The sequence below is a fragment of the Dipodomys merriami genome, unplaced genomic scaffold (genome assembly GCF_024711535.1).
Source record: "Dipodomys merriami isolate MVZ:Mamm:240054 unplaced genomic scaffold, mDipMer1.0.p SCAF_79, whole genome shotgun sequence".
In the NCBI taxonomy this organism is placed as follows: Eukaryota; Metazoa; Chordata; class Mammalia; order Rodentia; family Heteromyidae; genus Dipodomys; species Dipodomys merriami.
Genome location: NW_027206390.1, coordinates 5891339 through 5907665, shown reverse-complemented (window position 1 = coordinate 5907665; position 16327 = coordinate 5891339). Strand labels below are relative to the sequence as shown.

General features: G+C 36.0%; 1 pseudogene; it reads right to left on the bottom strand.

Annotated features, from left to right (window-relative positions):
• Positions 1–4782: 4782 nt before the first annotated feature.
• The window catches only part of LOC138818903 (zinc finger protein 658B-like), a 38985-nt pseudogene continuing 27440 nt past the window's right edge, over positions 4783–16327 (bottom strand).

Genomic DNA, 16327 nt, shown 5'->3' with positions numbered 1-16327 from the left:
AAAGTTTTAAAGTTCATTTTCGACATGACAACTTCTATTTCTCATAGTTGCAACAGGTCCACCTGTATCCTTAAATCACTTGTTTTTCCCCATCTCCTCCACAAATTATACCAACATCAAATATAGTGAAAGCAGGGGTTATACTGTGGGGGATAGACATACAAAGCAACAAAGAAATAATCTTATAAATGCATTAGAAACAAATGCATGAAAGAAAAAAAACATTTAAATACATATCTATGGTTTCATTTTCCTAACATCACATTATCTGATATTTTCTGCTTGACTAATTCATATACTAGATATTGCAAATAAGGGAAATCATGGGACCTATGTTTCTGTGGGCCTGGCTTACTTCACTTAATATAATTTTTTCTAAGCCTTTCCATTTCCTAACAAATGGGGCAATGTCATTCTTTCTGATGAAGGCATAGAATTCCATTGTATATATATACCACATTTTCTTGATCCATTCATCTACCGAGGGGGTTCTGGGTTGGTTCCATATCTTAGCTATGGTAAATAATGCTGCAATAAACATAGTTGTGCTGGTAGCTTTAGTGTGGTCTTGTTTGTAAACATTTGGGAAAATGCCCAAAAGTGGGATTGCTGGGTCATAGGGGAGCTCTATGTGAAGTCCTTTGAGGAACCTCCATACTGCTTTCCAAAGTGGTTGAACAAGTTTACACTCCTACCAACAATGAAGTAATGTTCCCTTCTGTCCACATCCCCTCCAGCATCTGTTGTTGTTAGAGTTCTTGATTTTTGCCATTCTAACTGGGATGAGGTGGTATCTCAATGTTGTTTTGATTTGCATTTCTTTTATGGCTAGGGAGGTTTAGCATTTCTTCATGCGTCTATTGGCTATCCTTCTTTCTTCTTCAGAGAAGTTTCTCTTCAAGTCTTTCACCCACTTATTTATTGGGCAGTTGTTTCTTTGAGGATTTGTTATTGGGGGATTTAATTTTTTGAGTTCCAAGTATATTTTAGATATGAGACCCTTGTCCATTGTATGGCTAGTGAAGATCTTCTCCCAGTCCGTGGGCTTTCTATTGATCTTGCTAACTATGTCCTTTGCCACGCAGAAGCTCTGCAAATTCATGCAATCCCATTTGTCCAACCTTTCTTTGATTTGTTGTGTTTCCGGGACGCTATTAAGAAAATTTGCACCTGCTCCAAGGAGACCTAGGATTTCTCCTATTCCATCCTGTAATGTTTTCAGAGTGTCTGCTTTGACTCCGAGGTCTTTGAGCCATTTGGAGTTGATTCTGGTGCAGGGTGATATATAAGGATCTAGCTTTAGTTTTCTACATGTAGTTAACCAATTTTGCCAGCACCATTTATTGAAGAGGCTGTCTTTCTTCCATTCTATTATTTTAGCTCCCTTATCAAAGATTAGTTGGCTATAGGTCTGTAGGTTCATTTCTGGGTTTTCAATTCTATTCCATTGGTCCTCAGATCTGTTCTCATGCCAGAACCAAGCTGTTTTGATTACTATGTCTTTATAATAGAATTTGAAATTTGGTATTGATATTCCACCAGCAGTGTTCTTTGCATTGAGGAGCGTTTTTGCTATTCGGGTTCTTTTTTTGTTCCATATGAATTTTTGGATTGCCTCTTCAATTTCCTTGAAGAATGAGTTTGGCATTTTGATAGGTATCGTATTGAATTTGTAGCCATCTTCCTATAATAATCCCCCATTTACCTCTTGGCTGAAGGTTTAAACTGCCCATTTTTTTCTACAGTGTGAGTTACATTTAGGAAATCAACAGTTTATTTTAATGCAATAGCTCTGTACCAAGAATCTAGACTTAGTATCTCTTGCCCTTTAGAGATAAGTCAACTTAGATTTTTTGTTCACACACCCCTTATGGTGTAAGATGGTGGTGATTAACATTACAGAAACAAATTTCTTAACTGGCTTGTTTTTTATTCTTTTTGTACCCCAAATTCGCAGTCTTTTCATCATGTGTGTTTCAGCATGGCTGGAGTCTAGGCAAGGTATTGGCATCTCCCAGTGTGTATGGACTGTCCCATCTCTTGCTGGTTACCTGCAAAATTCTATATGCATTGGTTAAAGACCACTGGTGAAAGACCACACTGGCTTTTGCAGGCTGGTGTCACTGGTTTAGGCAGTTGTGACAACTTTGTTCTGTTACATGGGTATTTCCAATGCATAGGAGCAAACTGCATCTTGATGCATTGTGGTCCCTTGATCTTATAGGGAATTGATCATTGCACAGGGGACAAAACAGAGAATTAAAACCTGAGCCTTAGTTTACCAGTCATGGTCAGAGGTACAATATTTCATCTTAGCATAGATAGACATAAGAAATAACATAAATCACAGCCAACTTAATTACCAATTTCATTGACTTGGAAAGGAAACCAGCTTTTCTAACTCCTTTCCCATGGTCTTTTAAAACTGCCTTTTTAAAAAAATTTTGGCTTATAGTCATGTCACAAAGCAATTCAGATTAAACAACAGCTTCCACTGACAAAAGATTTTTAGCAAGCAGAAAAGTTGGTAACTTTGGAACCATTACTATTTACATATTTTACATATAGAAAGACAGAGATGTTTGTGCACAGATTATAGAGCACATTAAATGCTAAAATTTGCCATTTAAAACTTTTGGAATTTTAGCAGTAATACGTTGCCTAATCATGGTAGAACCACATAGTTCACAACAAAAAATTTCCAACAACAAGGAACTTGTACTAAACAGGAATCAAGACATGAACAGACATATAGCATGACATAATGGCCCCTATCCTGGTCAGGTAAGGGGGGATGTTTATGGGACCCAAAAAACAGGCAAAGAAATTTATTCTGAAAGCAATATTCACGCCCCACCACCTCTTCACTCAGCTTCCCTCAGAGCACCTTGACTAGTTCCCTCTGCACCGACACCCCTGTCATGTTACCCCAGGGACCACAAGGATCGTTTTTGTCTGTATTTTACCCTGCCAAATATATAGCACAGTCCTTCCTCTTTCTGCTTAGCTCTATAATCCCATGGATATCTGTAAGTATTCAAGCTAGCTTTTGTCCATCATTTTTTCCATGAGTCTGGTTTTTTTAATTGCTACAGAATTAAATTTAGCAAAACCATAACATAATTTGTTATAGAACTAGAAATTTGGAACTAGAAAAAGCAATATTCTCCTCTTGAGAAATTCACTTTCACCTTCCATAACAGTGAGAAAACACAGACTCTCCACAATATCCACACTAGTGTTTTATTACTGAGAAGAACAGTAGCATGGTCAACAAGTGAAAAATTCACAAGAGACTCAGTAGTAATTAAATATAAACAGCATGTAGTAAAATCATTTTGGCATTACTCATCCAAATCCAAATGCTTAAGAATCATGTATTTATTTTTCCACCAAAGAAACTAGTAATAATAAAAGTTTTACAATTTCTAGTAATAGTAATAGTGACAGTGTTATAATGCATACATAGACCACACATATACTGGAAGACTTTTGGGGAGCAGTGGAGAAATTGATGCTCTCATGTCCTTGGGTTAAAGCATGACAGTACTTCCCCATTTAGCACTAACAAAACTCTCTGGATGATCTGAGTTCAATCTCCAAGTTCCAGAGCTCATATTTCTGAGAAATGTTTATAAAATTTCCTTGAACATCCATTTATTAATATAAAAGACACAAGTCAACAATTTCACTATCTTAATTCTTTGTCAAGCCTGTAAATAATTGATACCCATTCCTTTGGTCCAACCCCTGAATAATATGAAGGGGCATCATCCCTACTCTACACAATGAGAGGATGAGAAATATTGGCTCAGTGAGTGGTTTCCCCTTACACCTAGCTTAATTCTGACATGAAGGATTTCTGTATAATTTACAGAGGTTTCTGCCAAAGGTTTCCCTATGTTGGGTTTCTTTTTTGTGTGAGTGCTCTAATGCTGGCTGAAGGTTCATTTCTGCTTGAAAGACGTCCTCTAATGTTCAGTTGACATTCTATCTTGTCTCTAAGTCTCTGAAATCTATAGAGAAACCTCTGAAACTTCTGGCTAAATATTGGTCTACATTTAGTATACTCATATTTTCTCTCCTTATTATGTTCTTGGATGTACTGAGGACTGACTTCACATTAAAAATTGCATATTTGTTAGACCTGTTAGTTTTCTTTTCTCCTATGTGATTCAGTTCTCTGATGAACACTGTGCTATGCTGTCGAAATGGGGTTTTCTACATTGGTATTATTCATTCCTTGTCTTTCTTCTGTGTGCTCTATAAACACTCATTCATGCATGATTACTAAGTGAAGGACCTTTTTGATACTTGTTTCTTATTTTATTTTATTTTATTTGTGAACATACTGTACAGAGGGGTTACAATTACATGGGCAGGATAATGCATACATTTCTTACCAAGCATTGCAGCCTCCTCCTTTGTTTACCCTTCACATCCCTTCCCAGCCTCCCCCCTCCCCACCCCACCGAATCCCAATCCTCCCCCCTCCCCGCACCGACGTTGTAAAGCTCGTTTTGGACATGACAACTTGTACTTCTCATTGTTGCAACAGGTCCACCTGTTGATACTTGTTTCATTCATAATGTTTTTCTCCTGTGTGCTTTCTGTTGAAAATTTAACTATGACTTCTTGAAAACTTTCCATATTTTTTTATTAATAAGATTTTGTTCCCGTGTTCATTCAATTTGGAACCATGAGGTATGTCTTCTGGCTAAAAGGTTGCACATTTGCTACATTCACAAGGCTTCTATCAGGTTTTGGTTCTATCATGCAAATTTATTTTTCTTTCAGGTGAGACTTTCCATAGTTATCACATTCCTTAGGTTCCTCATGTGTGTGGATTCTCTTATGCTTCCTGAGGTATGAACTCCAAATGAAGGACTTTCCACATTTGTTACATTCATAAAGTTTTTCTCCTGTGTGTGTTCTCTGATGGAGATTAAGTTATGAATTAAATCTGAAATACTTTCCACATTTGTTACATTCATAAGTTTTCTCTCCTTTGTGTGTTCTCTGATGATCTAAATGTGAAATACTTCCACATTTGATATATTCATAAGGTTTCTCTCCTGTGTGTTCTCTGGTGAACAATAAGGTGTGACTTATGTCAGAAATATTTTCCACATTTTGTAGATTCATAATTTTTCTCTCCTGTGTGTATTCTCTGATGAGCAGTAAGTTGTGACTTTACTCTGAAATACTTTCCACAGTGGTTACATTTATAAGGTTTCTCTCCTGTGTGTGTTCTCTGATGAACAGTAAGGTGTGACTTATGGGTAAAAGACTTTTCACACACATTACATTCATAACGTTTTTCTTCTGTGTGTATTCTCTGATTGAGTGTAAGGTACGATCTAAGTCTGAAATACTTTCCACATTTGTTACATTTATAAGGTTGCTCTCCTGTGTGTGTTCTCTGATGAACAGTACGGTATGACTTATGGGTGAAAGACTTTCCACACACATTACATTCATAAGATTTCTCTCCTGTGTGTGTTCTCTGATGGACAGTAAGGTGTGACTTACGTCTGAAATATTTTCCACATTTTGTACATTCATAATGTTTCTCTCTTGTGTGTATTCTGTGATGAGCAGTAAGCTGTGACTTTACTGTGAAATACTTTCCATATTGGTCACATTTATAAGGTTTTTCTCCTGTTTGTGTTCTCTGATGAACAGTAAGGTGTGACTTATGGGTGAAAGACTTTTCACACCCATTACATTCATAAGGTTTTTCTCCTGTGTGTGTTCGCTGATGGAGAGTAAGGCATGATCTAAGTCTGAAATACTTTCCACATTTGTTACATTTATAAGGTTTCTCTCCTGTGTGTGTTCTCTGATGAACAGTAAGGTATGACTTATAGGTGAAAGACTTTTCACACACATTACATTCATAAGGTTTCTCCCCTGTATGTTTTCTCTGATGGAGAGTAAGGTGTGATTTTGATCTGAAATACTTTCCACATTTGTTACACTCATAAGTGTGTGTATTTTCTGATGGACAGTAAGGTCTGACTTCTGTCTGTAATACTTTCCACATTTTTTACATTCAAATAGTTTTTCTCCTGTGTTTGTTCTCTGATGAAGATGAAGGTGTGCATTACAGGTAAAAAAAAATTTCTACGTTTGTTACATTCATAAGGTTTCTCTCCTGTATGAGTTCTCTGATGTACAGTAAGGTCTGACTTCTGTCTGAAATACTTTCCACATTTGTCACGTACATAAGATTTCTCTCCTGTGTGTATTCTCTGATGCAAAGTGATGTATGACTTCATTCTGAATGATTTTCCACATTTGTTGCATTCATCAAACTTCTGTTCTGTGTCAGTTCTGTGATGCCTCCTGAGACCTGACTTTTGAGTGGAAAATTCCCTACATTCTTCATATTCATAGGGTTTCTCTTCTGGTGTTGTTTGAGGTTGGTCAGAACTTAGTTCTGACGTCTTAGAGATTGATTTTGCATATTGCTTAATACTCATCAGGCTTCTCTGGATATTTCCTCTCAGGTTTTGTAAGGTATAAATCCTTACTAAATGATTTCTCACATTCACTACCAGACTCATTGTAGGAGAGCGTGTTCTGACACTGAATGAACTCATCCCTCCTCATTCTTAAGGAGTTCTCATCATTCCTATTCAGATCTGTCTTCTGTTTTGAGGTCAAGTTAGAAGTTGTCACTAATCTCACTCTTTGCTCTATTGTCTATTTGTGACAACTACGTCATACAGACATTCATCTGGACCTTCCTGGTAAGTCTCAGTCACATGCTCCATTTTTTTTAATATCTAAAATGAGTCATATAAAGAAGAAAAAAAACATACATAAGATCCAAATACTCCTTAATGAAAAGACATTTTCCCATCTTAACTGTTACAAATTTTAAAATATTAAAGTAGAATTGATTTTTGAGAAATAAATTTCTTTCATCACAATGTATTGATTAAGAAAGTAATGCTGTTCCTTTTTTGTCATGGAGCCTGAACTCCAGTCCTGGTGTTGTCCTTCAGCTCTTCAGCTCAATGCTAGCTTTCTACCACGTGAGCCACAACACCACTCCCAATTGTTTCTGCTTATGTGGTGCTGAAGAATCGAACCCAGAGCCTTAGGCATGCAAGGCAAATACACTACCACTGAGCTACTATAATCAAGAACTCTAATAAGATGTTAGAGGGGATATGGACAGAAGGAAACCCTACTGCATTGTTGGTGGGAGTGTAAACTTGTTCAACCACTTGGAAAGTAGAATGGATACTCCTCAAAAGACTCCACATAGAGCTCCCCTATAACCCAGCAATTCCATATCTAGGTATTTACGCAAATGATCACAAACAAGACCATACTAAGGCTACCAGCACAATGATCTTTATTGCCGCATTATTTACCATAACTGAGATAAGGAACCAACACAAATGCCCCTCAGTAGATGAATGGATCAAGAAAATGTGGTATATATACACAATGGAATTCCATGCATTCATTGGAAAGAATGATATGGCTCCATTTGTTAGGAAATGGAAAGACTTGGGATAATTATATTAAATGAAGGAAACCAGGCCCAAAGAAACATAGGTCCCATGGTTCCCCTTATTTGCAATAACTAATATATGTCTGAGACAAGCAGAAATGGTCAATAAGTTGATGTTAGGCAAAATGAACCCTAAGATAAGGACCCAAATGTTTTTGTTTCTTTCTTGCTATAGTTTCTAACTATATTTATAAGATATTTCTTTGTTGCTTTTATGTCCCTCCCCCACGGTATAACCCCTGTTTTTACTGTATTTGATGTAGGTATAATTTGTGGAGGGGAAGGAGGACCCATTCCAACAATGAGATGTACAAGACGTTATGTCGAAAAACGAACTTTACAACTTTGGCGAGGGGGGAGGGTGGGGGGAATGATGGGAAGGGATGGTAACGGGAAACAAAGGAGGAGGCAAAAATGCTTGATAAGAAATGTACTCATTACCTTGCCCATGTAGTTGTAAGTTCTCTGTAGAGTATTTTCACAATAAAAAAAGAGTAAAACTGGTAGTTTATGATGGAAATTTTTTTTCTGTGTTTCAGGTTTTTCTTCTTTTTTATGTCAAAGGAATTATTTACACAATTTACTAAACTATTTACTGGTAGACTTTTAACCTGTATATTTTAATATTTAGCATTCCTCTTTTTTCCCAAAAATTGTTTTGATTGATCTTATTTTCTTAAAAGAATTTTATATTGTGCTACTTTACTTCTCAAACATTAGGAGAAGAGTATTATCTAACTTTGGAGATTGTAACATTTTTATACAAACCTTTGTCTTTCACCTAAGAATAAGGTTTTATAACCACATTTCTTCAGTTATAAGTTCTCACTGTGAATTATTTTAAGTATCTTTGGAAATTTTAAAATTTGTTCCCCTCCATCTTAGACAGAAACTCATCAGACTTTTATTTTTTTTAATTAATTAATTTATTTATTTTTTGGTCGGTCGTGGGGCTTGAACTCTGGGCCTGGGTGCTGTCCCTCAGTTCTTCAGCTCAAGGCGAGTACTCTACCACTTGAGCTACAGCGCCACTTCCAGTTTTCTGGTGGTTTATTGGAGATAGGAGTCTCACAGTCTCTCCTGCCCGGGCTGGCTTTGAACCGCGATCCTCAGATCTCAGCCTCCTGAGTAGCTAGGATTACAGGCGTGAACCACCAGCGCCCAGCTCATCAGACTTTTAAACCCTCAGACTCATGAATTAAAGCCACATCAGCTCACCACCTAGTTAATCATTCTCTCTAGACTGAAAGCTTTGGTTCTGTATCTTGGCCTCTACCTTCCTTATCCTTATCAGAGGATAGCAGCCTTGGCATAGTCATTTGCTATACCTGCCTAGTCCTAGTTTCAAAGAAAACTAAATCGCATTTTTGACATTTCTAATTTTCTTTTTTCAAAACAATTTCCACAAAGAGAAAGAATTGCTAACTTTACCTTTACTGCCATACACAGTTCAGTGGGCATCTACAAGCATTTTTGATTCACAAGTCTAATACAAAGATCACCTAGTTCTCTGCCACACATGGGACTCAGGGGAACTAGGAATATTATTGGTCAGTACAGAGCAAGATGAATTTATCAATTTGGTTCTGGATCCAAGATCACTATGCAAGATGCCTTAACTCACCTGGTAAATTCTTGTCTGAGGCTTCTGCCATATATGGCTTTTCATCTTGCTCCAGCTTGATAATCAATTGAGGTTTAGGACCGGTGTGCCCTGTTAATAAGAGTGAAGAACTATTGCTCATGCTGTGTCAAAATTGTTGTAAGATTTCAGATATCCTGTTAACAAGGTTGGTCCCAAATCTTCTTTCATTTCTCCCTGGCTCCATGGTTGACTTTCCACGAGGCTTGATTTAATTTTGCAGGTTGTGTGACTTGAACGCAATTCTGTTTCTCAAGGTTAGCATTCTATTAGTTTGAGTCCTAACTCCACTTCCAGTTTAAGAGTGGTTATCTTGACATAAGAATCTCTTGGAGATTTCACTGGCAGTTTTTGCTTCAAACTGAAAGCCTCAGATTTCAGACTCCTAAGAATTACAGGCATGAACCACTGCATCTAGTACTAGGTTTGGATTATAAATAAGTACTCCCTCTAAACTAGTGATTTCCAGTACATATTTCCAATAGTGATAAATAGGTATGTATGTATGTATGTATGTATGTATGTATTTTCTAGATTGAATATCCACCCACAATAATCATCTCAAGTTTGGGAAGACAGTCTTCTCTTTACGGAAGAAATTTTGGAATTTTTTAATTAATTTTTTAAAATATTTTGTGAACAAACTGTACAGAGGGGTTACAATGACATGGGCAAGATAATGAGTACATTTCTTATCATGCATTGCAGCCTCCTCCTTTGTTTACCCTTCACATACCTTCCGAGCCTCCCCCAGCGCCCCCAACCAATTCTCCCCCCGCACACCCCTCCCCCCCAAACCAAAGTTGAAAATTCGTTTTCGACATGAAAACTTGTACTTCTCATTGTTGCAATGGATCAACCTGTATCCTTAAACGACTTGTTTTTCCCCATCTCCTCCATAAATTATACCGACATCAAATATAGTGGAAACAGGGGTTATACTGTAGGGGACGGACATACAAAGCAACAAAGAAATAATCTTATAAATGCGTTAGAAACAAATGAATGAAAGAAAAAAAACATTTAAATACATATCTATGGGTTCATTTTCTTAACATCACATTATCTGACCTTTTCTGCTTGACTCATACATATACTAGATATTGCAAGTAAGGGATACCATGGGACCTAAGTTTCTTTGGGCCTGGCTTACTTCACTTAATATAATGTTTTCCAAGCCTTTCCATTTCCTAAAAATTGGGCAATGTCATTCTTTCTGATGGAGGCATAGAATTCCATTGTGTATATATACCACATTTTCTTGATCCATTCATCTACTAAGGGGCAGCTGGTTGGTTCCATCTGGGTTGGTTCCATATCTTAGCTATGGTAAATAATGCTGCAATGAACTTAGTTGTACTGGTAGCTTTAGTGTGGTCTTGTTTGTAATCATTTGTTTACAAACATTTGTTTGTAAACAATCCCCCAAAAGTGGGATTGCTGGTTCATAGGGGAGCTCTATTTGAAGTCTTTTGAGGAACCTCCATACTGCTGTCCAAAGTGGTTGAACAAGTTTACACTCCCACCAACAATGAAGTAAGGTTCCCTTCTGTCCACATCCCCTCCAGCATCTGTTGTTGTTAGAGTTCTTGATTTTGCCATTCTAACTGGGATGAGGTGGTATCTCAATGTTGTTTTGATTTGCATTTCTTTTGTGGCAAGGGAGGTTGAGCATTTCTTCATGTGTCTATTGGCCATCCTTACTTCTTCTTCAGAGAAGTTTCTCTTCAAGTCTTTAGCCCACTTATTTATTGGGCAGTTGTTTCTTTGAGGATTTGTTGTTGGGGGATTTAATTTTTTGAGTTCCAAGTATATTTTAGATATGAGACCTTTGTCCATTGTATGGCTAGTGAAGATCTTCTTCCAATTCTTGGGTTTCTATTGATCTTGCTAGCTATGTCCTTTGCCATGCAGAAGCTCTACAACTTCATGCAATCCCATTTGTCCAACCTTTCTTTGATTTGTTGTGCTTCCGGTTCTCTATTAAGAAAATATCCGCCTGCTCCAAGGAGACCTAGGGTTTCTCCTATTCCATCCTGTAATGTTTTCAGAGTGTCTGCTTTGACTCCGAGGTCTTTGAGCCATTTGGAGTTGATTCTGGTGCAGGGTGATATATAAGGATCTAGCTTTAGTTTTCTACAAGTAATTAACCAATTTTTCCAGCACCATTTATTGAAGAGGCTGTCTTTCTTCCATTCTATTATTTTAGCTCCCTTATCGAATATTAGTTGGCTATAGGTCTAGAGGTTCTTTCTGGGTTTTCAATTCTATTCCTTTGGTCCTGAGTTCTGTTCTTATGCCAGTACCAAGCTGTTTTGATTACTATGGCTTTATAGTAGAGTTTGAAATTTGGTATTGATATTCCTCCACCAATGTTCTTTCCATTGAGGAGCGTTTTTTCTATTTGGGTCTTTTATTGTTCCATGTGAATGTTTGGATTGCCTCTTCTATTTCCTTGCAGGATAAGGTTGGAATTTTGATAGGGATTCATCAAAGAAAGAGAACTATGAACCCATTTCTTTGATGAACATTGATGAAAACTTCTCACCAAAATTTTTGCCAATCGACTTCAACAATTCATCCAAAAAATTATAAAATACGATCAAACAGGATTCATTTCAGGGATGCAAAGCTGGTTCAATATACGCAAATTCAATTAATATTATTCATCACATAAACAGGAGCAAGGATAAGAACCACATGGTTATCTCAATAGACGCAGAAAAAGCATTCGACAAGATCCAACACCCCTTTATGATGAAGGTTTTGGAAAAATTAGGAATCCATGGAACATTCCTCAATACAATAAAGGCTGTTTATGACAAACCTATAGCCAGAATTATACTTAATGGTGAAAAACTAAAACCATTTCCTCTGAACTCAGGAACAAGACAAGGATGTCCACTCTCTCCACTTCTCTTCAATCTAGTATTAGAATGCCTAGCTACAGCAATAAGACAAGATGTAGACATAAAGGAGATCCAAATAGGGAAAGAAGAAATAAAACTCTCCCTCTTTGCAGATGACATGATCTTGTAGTTAAAGAATCCCATAGACTCCACTCCCAAATTACTCAAGCTGATTCAAACTTTGGCAAAGTAGCAGGGTATAAAATTAACCCCCCAAAATCAATGGCTTTTCAGTATTTCAACAATGAGAAAAGTGTGACTGAAAGGAAATCAACTCCATTTGTAATAGCCCCACAAAAAATAAAATACCTAGGAATAAACTTAACCAAAGAAGTGAAGGACCTCTATGATGAAAACTTTAAAATCTTGAAAAACGAAATCAAAACAGAACTTAGAAAATGGCAAAACCACCCATGCTCCTCGATTTAGAAGATTAACATCGTGAAAATGTCAATACTTCCCAAGGCTATCTACAAATTCAATGGGATACCTATAAGTTTGGAACTTTTGTCAAACTGCTTTTTTTAATTCTTGAACAATGAAAATAAAATTGCCTCAGAATGTACATAATCTACCTGAAGATTTCATTCCAAACAAATGACATTCCCACAGACTGGAATTTTACATCCAAATAGCATTGAAATTTCGATAAATATTCACATAGCTACTGAAAACAAATCATTTTCCTGGCACCAATGGTTCATGCCTATATTCCTTGCTACTCATTAGGCTGAGATCTGAGGATTGCCATACAAAGCCAGCCCTAGTAAGAAAGCTGTGAGATACTTATCTCCAAATTAACCACCAGAAAGCTTGAAGAGGAGCTGTTGCTCAAGTGATAGAGTGCTCACCTTGAACTGAAGAGCTGAGGCACTGCACCAACGCCCAGAGGTCAAGCCCCACTTAACTTTTCAAGTTAATGTGTTATTTTTGGCTCACCTAAGGACACCAGCATGCTATAGGTTTCTAGCATCACATCTCTATACAGGGTACTCTGAGAAATATCTAATTCCTGCCACTCCTCACAGCTAAATTCCACAGCCACATTATCAAATGACACCAGATTCTCTAAGGGCACATTCTATCAATTTATTATCCCTGAATCATGAGAACACCAAAGCTAGACTTTCATTCTTCTACATGTATGCTTTTGTATTACAGATTGTGGTTGGTACTTTCTGTTTTATGTATAAAATGAGAGAAAATATAATCAAAGTAGAAACATTTGCCTCCATATTAACTTGGTAATTACACATACAAAGTTTTTCTAATACATCAGAACACACTTCTGGTTCCAGCAATAAAGACAAGAAAACAGTTCTAAGAAGCTAATAACCTAGCAAGACAACAATAAGTATGAGTCTGAAAGTGTGTTTTTAGCTTATTTTGGTAATATTTACTACATATCTGGGTAACAATGAAGTAAACAAATATGTTTTCTGTATTTTCATATTCTGCCTCATTAACAATATTATTTAGATTTTCTATTAAATAGTGCTCTCATAAACAGTCACAACATAGTCATTACATCATATGGAATACATAACACATTAGTAGATCTATGAAAAGCACAGCATCCAGGTGAATGTTAAAAGGAATAAAATTACTCAAAAAATAGTAAATGAATGATTTGGCTCTCATAAGATTTGACTAAGTTCTCACAATAAAATACCCAATGTTAATCATTTTTGTTATTAAATTTCTAGATATAAAAGTATGGTCATAGATATCCATATGTTTCCTTCATATGTAAAAACGAACTTCCAGCATGAACATTTCTGAACATCGACTACTTCCTACCACATCAAATACTTACTTATTACCATAAAATGTTTCTTAATCAGCTTTGCATTTTAATAGGCCTTAATGGAAGGATGGATGTAAATGGATAAAGGCTTAAGGAATGCTCAAGATGATCCCCCAAAATGTGAAATATGACCACCACAAGAAGGATAGAGAAAAAAAAACTATGAATTGGCACATGATCTAAAAAATATAGAAGTTTTAAAAATTGGAATTAAATATGGCACTAATTTGATGTACAGTGTCTAAAAGGAATACAGTCATTCTTGACAATATCAGAGGTGAATGATGACTAACACACAAAAAGAAAATATATTTATAAAGTGTTGAAAGAAAATAGACTTCAATACACAATCCATCGGGCAAAGGGCCTCTTCTAACAATATAGATTGAAGGTATTCCTAGGGAAAGATAATGCATCATTTACCCATCTTCATTTTAAGTGCTATAAAAATTATTCTGTGGGACTGGGAAGGTGGCTGGCTCAGTGATAGAGGGCTTGCCTTGCATGCCTGTGGCCCAGGGTTCGATTCCTCAGCACCACATAAGCAAAAAAGGAAAAACCGGAAGTGGCACTGTGGCTCAACTGGTAGAGCCCTAGACTTGAGCTGAAGAGCTGAGGGACAGGGCTCAGGGCCAGAATCCAGGCCCAACAATCAGATAAAAAGAATTATTCTACATCAAGAGAAAAATTAAAATTGCTAACGTAGATCTACACAGACGACAAGATTATTAAAAAGGTAAATGTGTAGGTAAAGGAATGGTACATGCGTAGGTAAAAGAATGTATAGAAAACATTGTATGTAATTTCTCTTGTGAAAAGAAAACTTAAAGTACCATATTCATAATTCATATGGAATTCAAATTCAATATACAAACACATAAGTGTTTTAAAACAAAGTTTGTGAATCCTGTATATGTATCAATTAATATTGTACTTGCATTGCAAATATGGGGGCCTGAGTTCAAAGAATTATTTATACAAAAATTAAAAGGAGAATACATAGGTTATAAGTAGGTTATAAATTCCATTCAATTCCATTGAAAAGTAACTATATTATGCTATATGCTACTACTATGATAATATTGTAAAGTTTAATGTTCTTAGCAAAAGTGTATCCAGCAAGTTAATTCTTTGTGTTCCTAACAAAGTACCCCACAAGGTAGGAAGTTCATTTTCTTGCAGTTCTATAGTAAAACAATTTTCCTTCACATTTTACTTCTGCTGAAGCTCTGTGCTTCAGCCTGAGAATGACCTTTGTTCTTTACATGAAATGTCTGGTTATTTCTGTATGAAGAAAATTAATAAGACCCTTTTTAAAAAATCTTGCAGTCCTTGCATATTTTGAGTTGTACAAATTCAATGGAACATAGAAACAAATCTTTGAAAATGTAGGGCACCTGTATTAAGCATGCAGTCTTATTTTTATCCTGTGAACAATGCAGTATAACAACTATTTACATCAGATTTAATTTGTAATTGGTATCAGAGGTAATTCACAGTGTACAGCAGAATGCCGGCAAGTTATATGAGAGGTGGTTTACAGTGAATTTGAGATGTGTGCAGGCTATATAGAAGCAGAATAAGAAACAAATATCAGATGAGACAAACAGATATTAAATAGCAAAATGTCCATCAAAATAAGACCATACTTTAATTGTAAAGTATAGTAAATATATGAGGCACTGTCTGACATGAACAGAAGAAAGAAAACTTATTGAGCAATCCAAAGTCACGGATTAGAGAGAAATAAAAATTAAAAAAACATACAAAGATACCATGAGCAAAAGTTAATGATGAAAAATACAAATAGTGATAATATGTAGGAAATAAGTATCAGCCCAAAATATATGACCACAGATACAGATCATTGATAATAACAGACTGATGATACATTATGATAATAAAAATTTATGCTGAAAATCAAAGTGTACAAAGACATGTTTAAAAGACCATGCAGTTTTAATACTTTAATCTACCATTACTATTGCAGAACTAATTGGCCTCTTACTAATTGATATAACAACCGGACAAAAAATCAGCACGAACACACAAATGGATTCCATTATGTTAAACTTAATGCCGTTTATAAAACACTATGGTGTTACATTTATCAAGACACATATTCCAAGATTAAAAGTAAATCTGAAGACAAATGGTGTAGAAATCAATATGAGAAATTAAAGTTCTGTTATAAATACATGAAAATTAAAAGATATACTTGTAGTATTCTATGAGTGAAATAAATACAGGGAAATTACAATGGATATCAAAAAAATGTATTCCTTCATTGTGATTTATAGAATATTACATGTAGCCTCTTTCTTACTTCACCTTTGAAATAAAAACAAATAATTTGGGGCTGGGAATACTGCTAAGTGTTAGTGTATTTGCCTATCTGCATAAAGCCCTAGGTTCCATTCCTCAGCACTGCATAAACA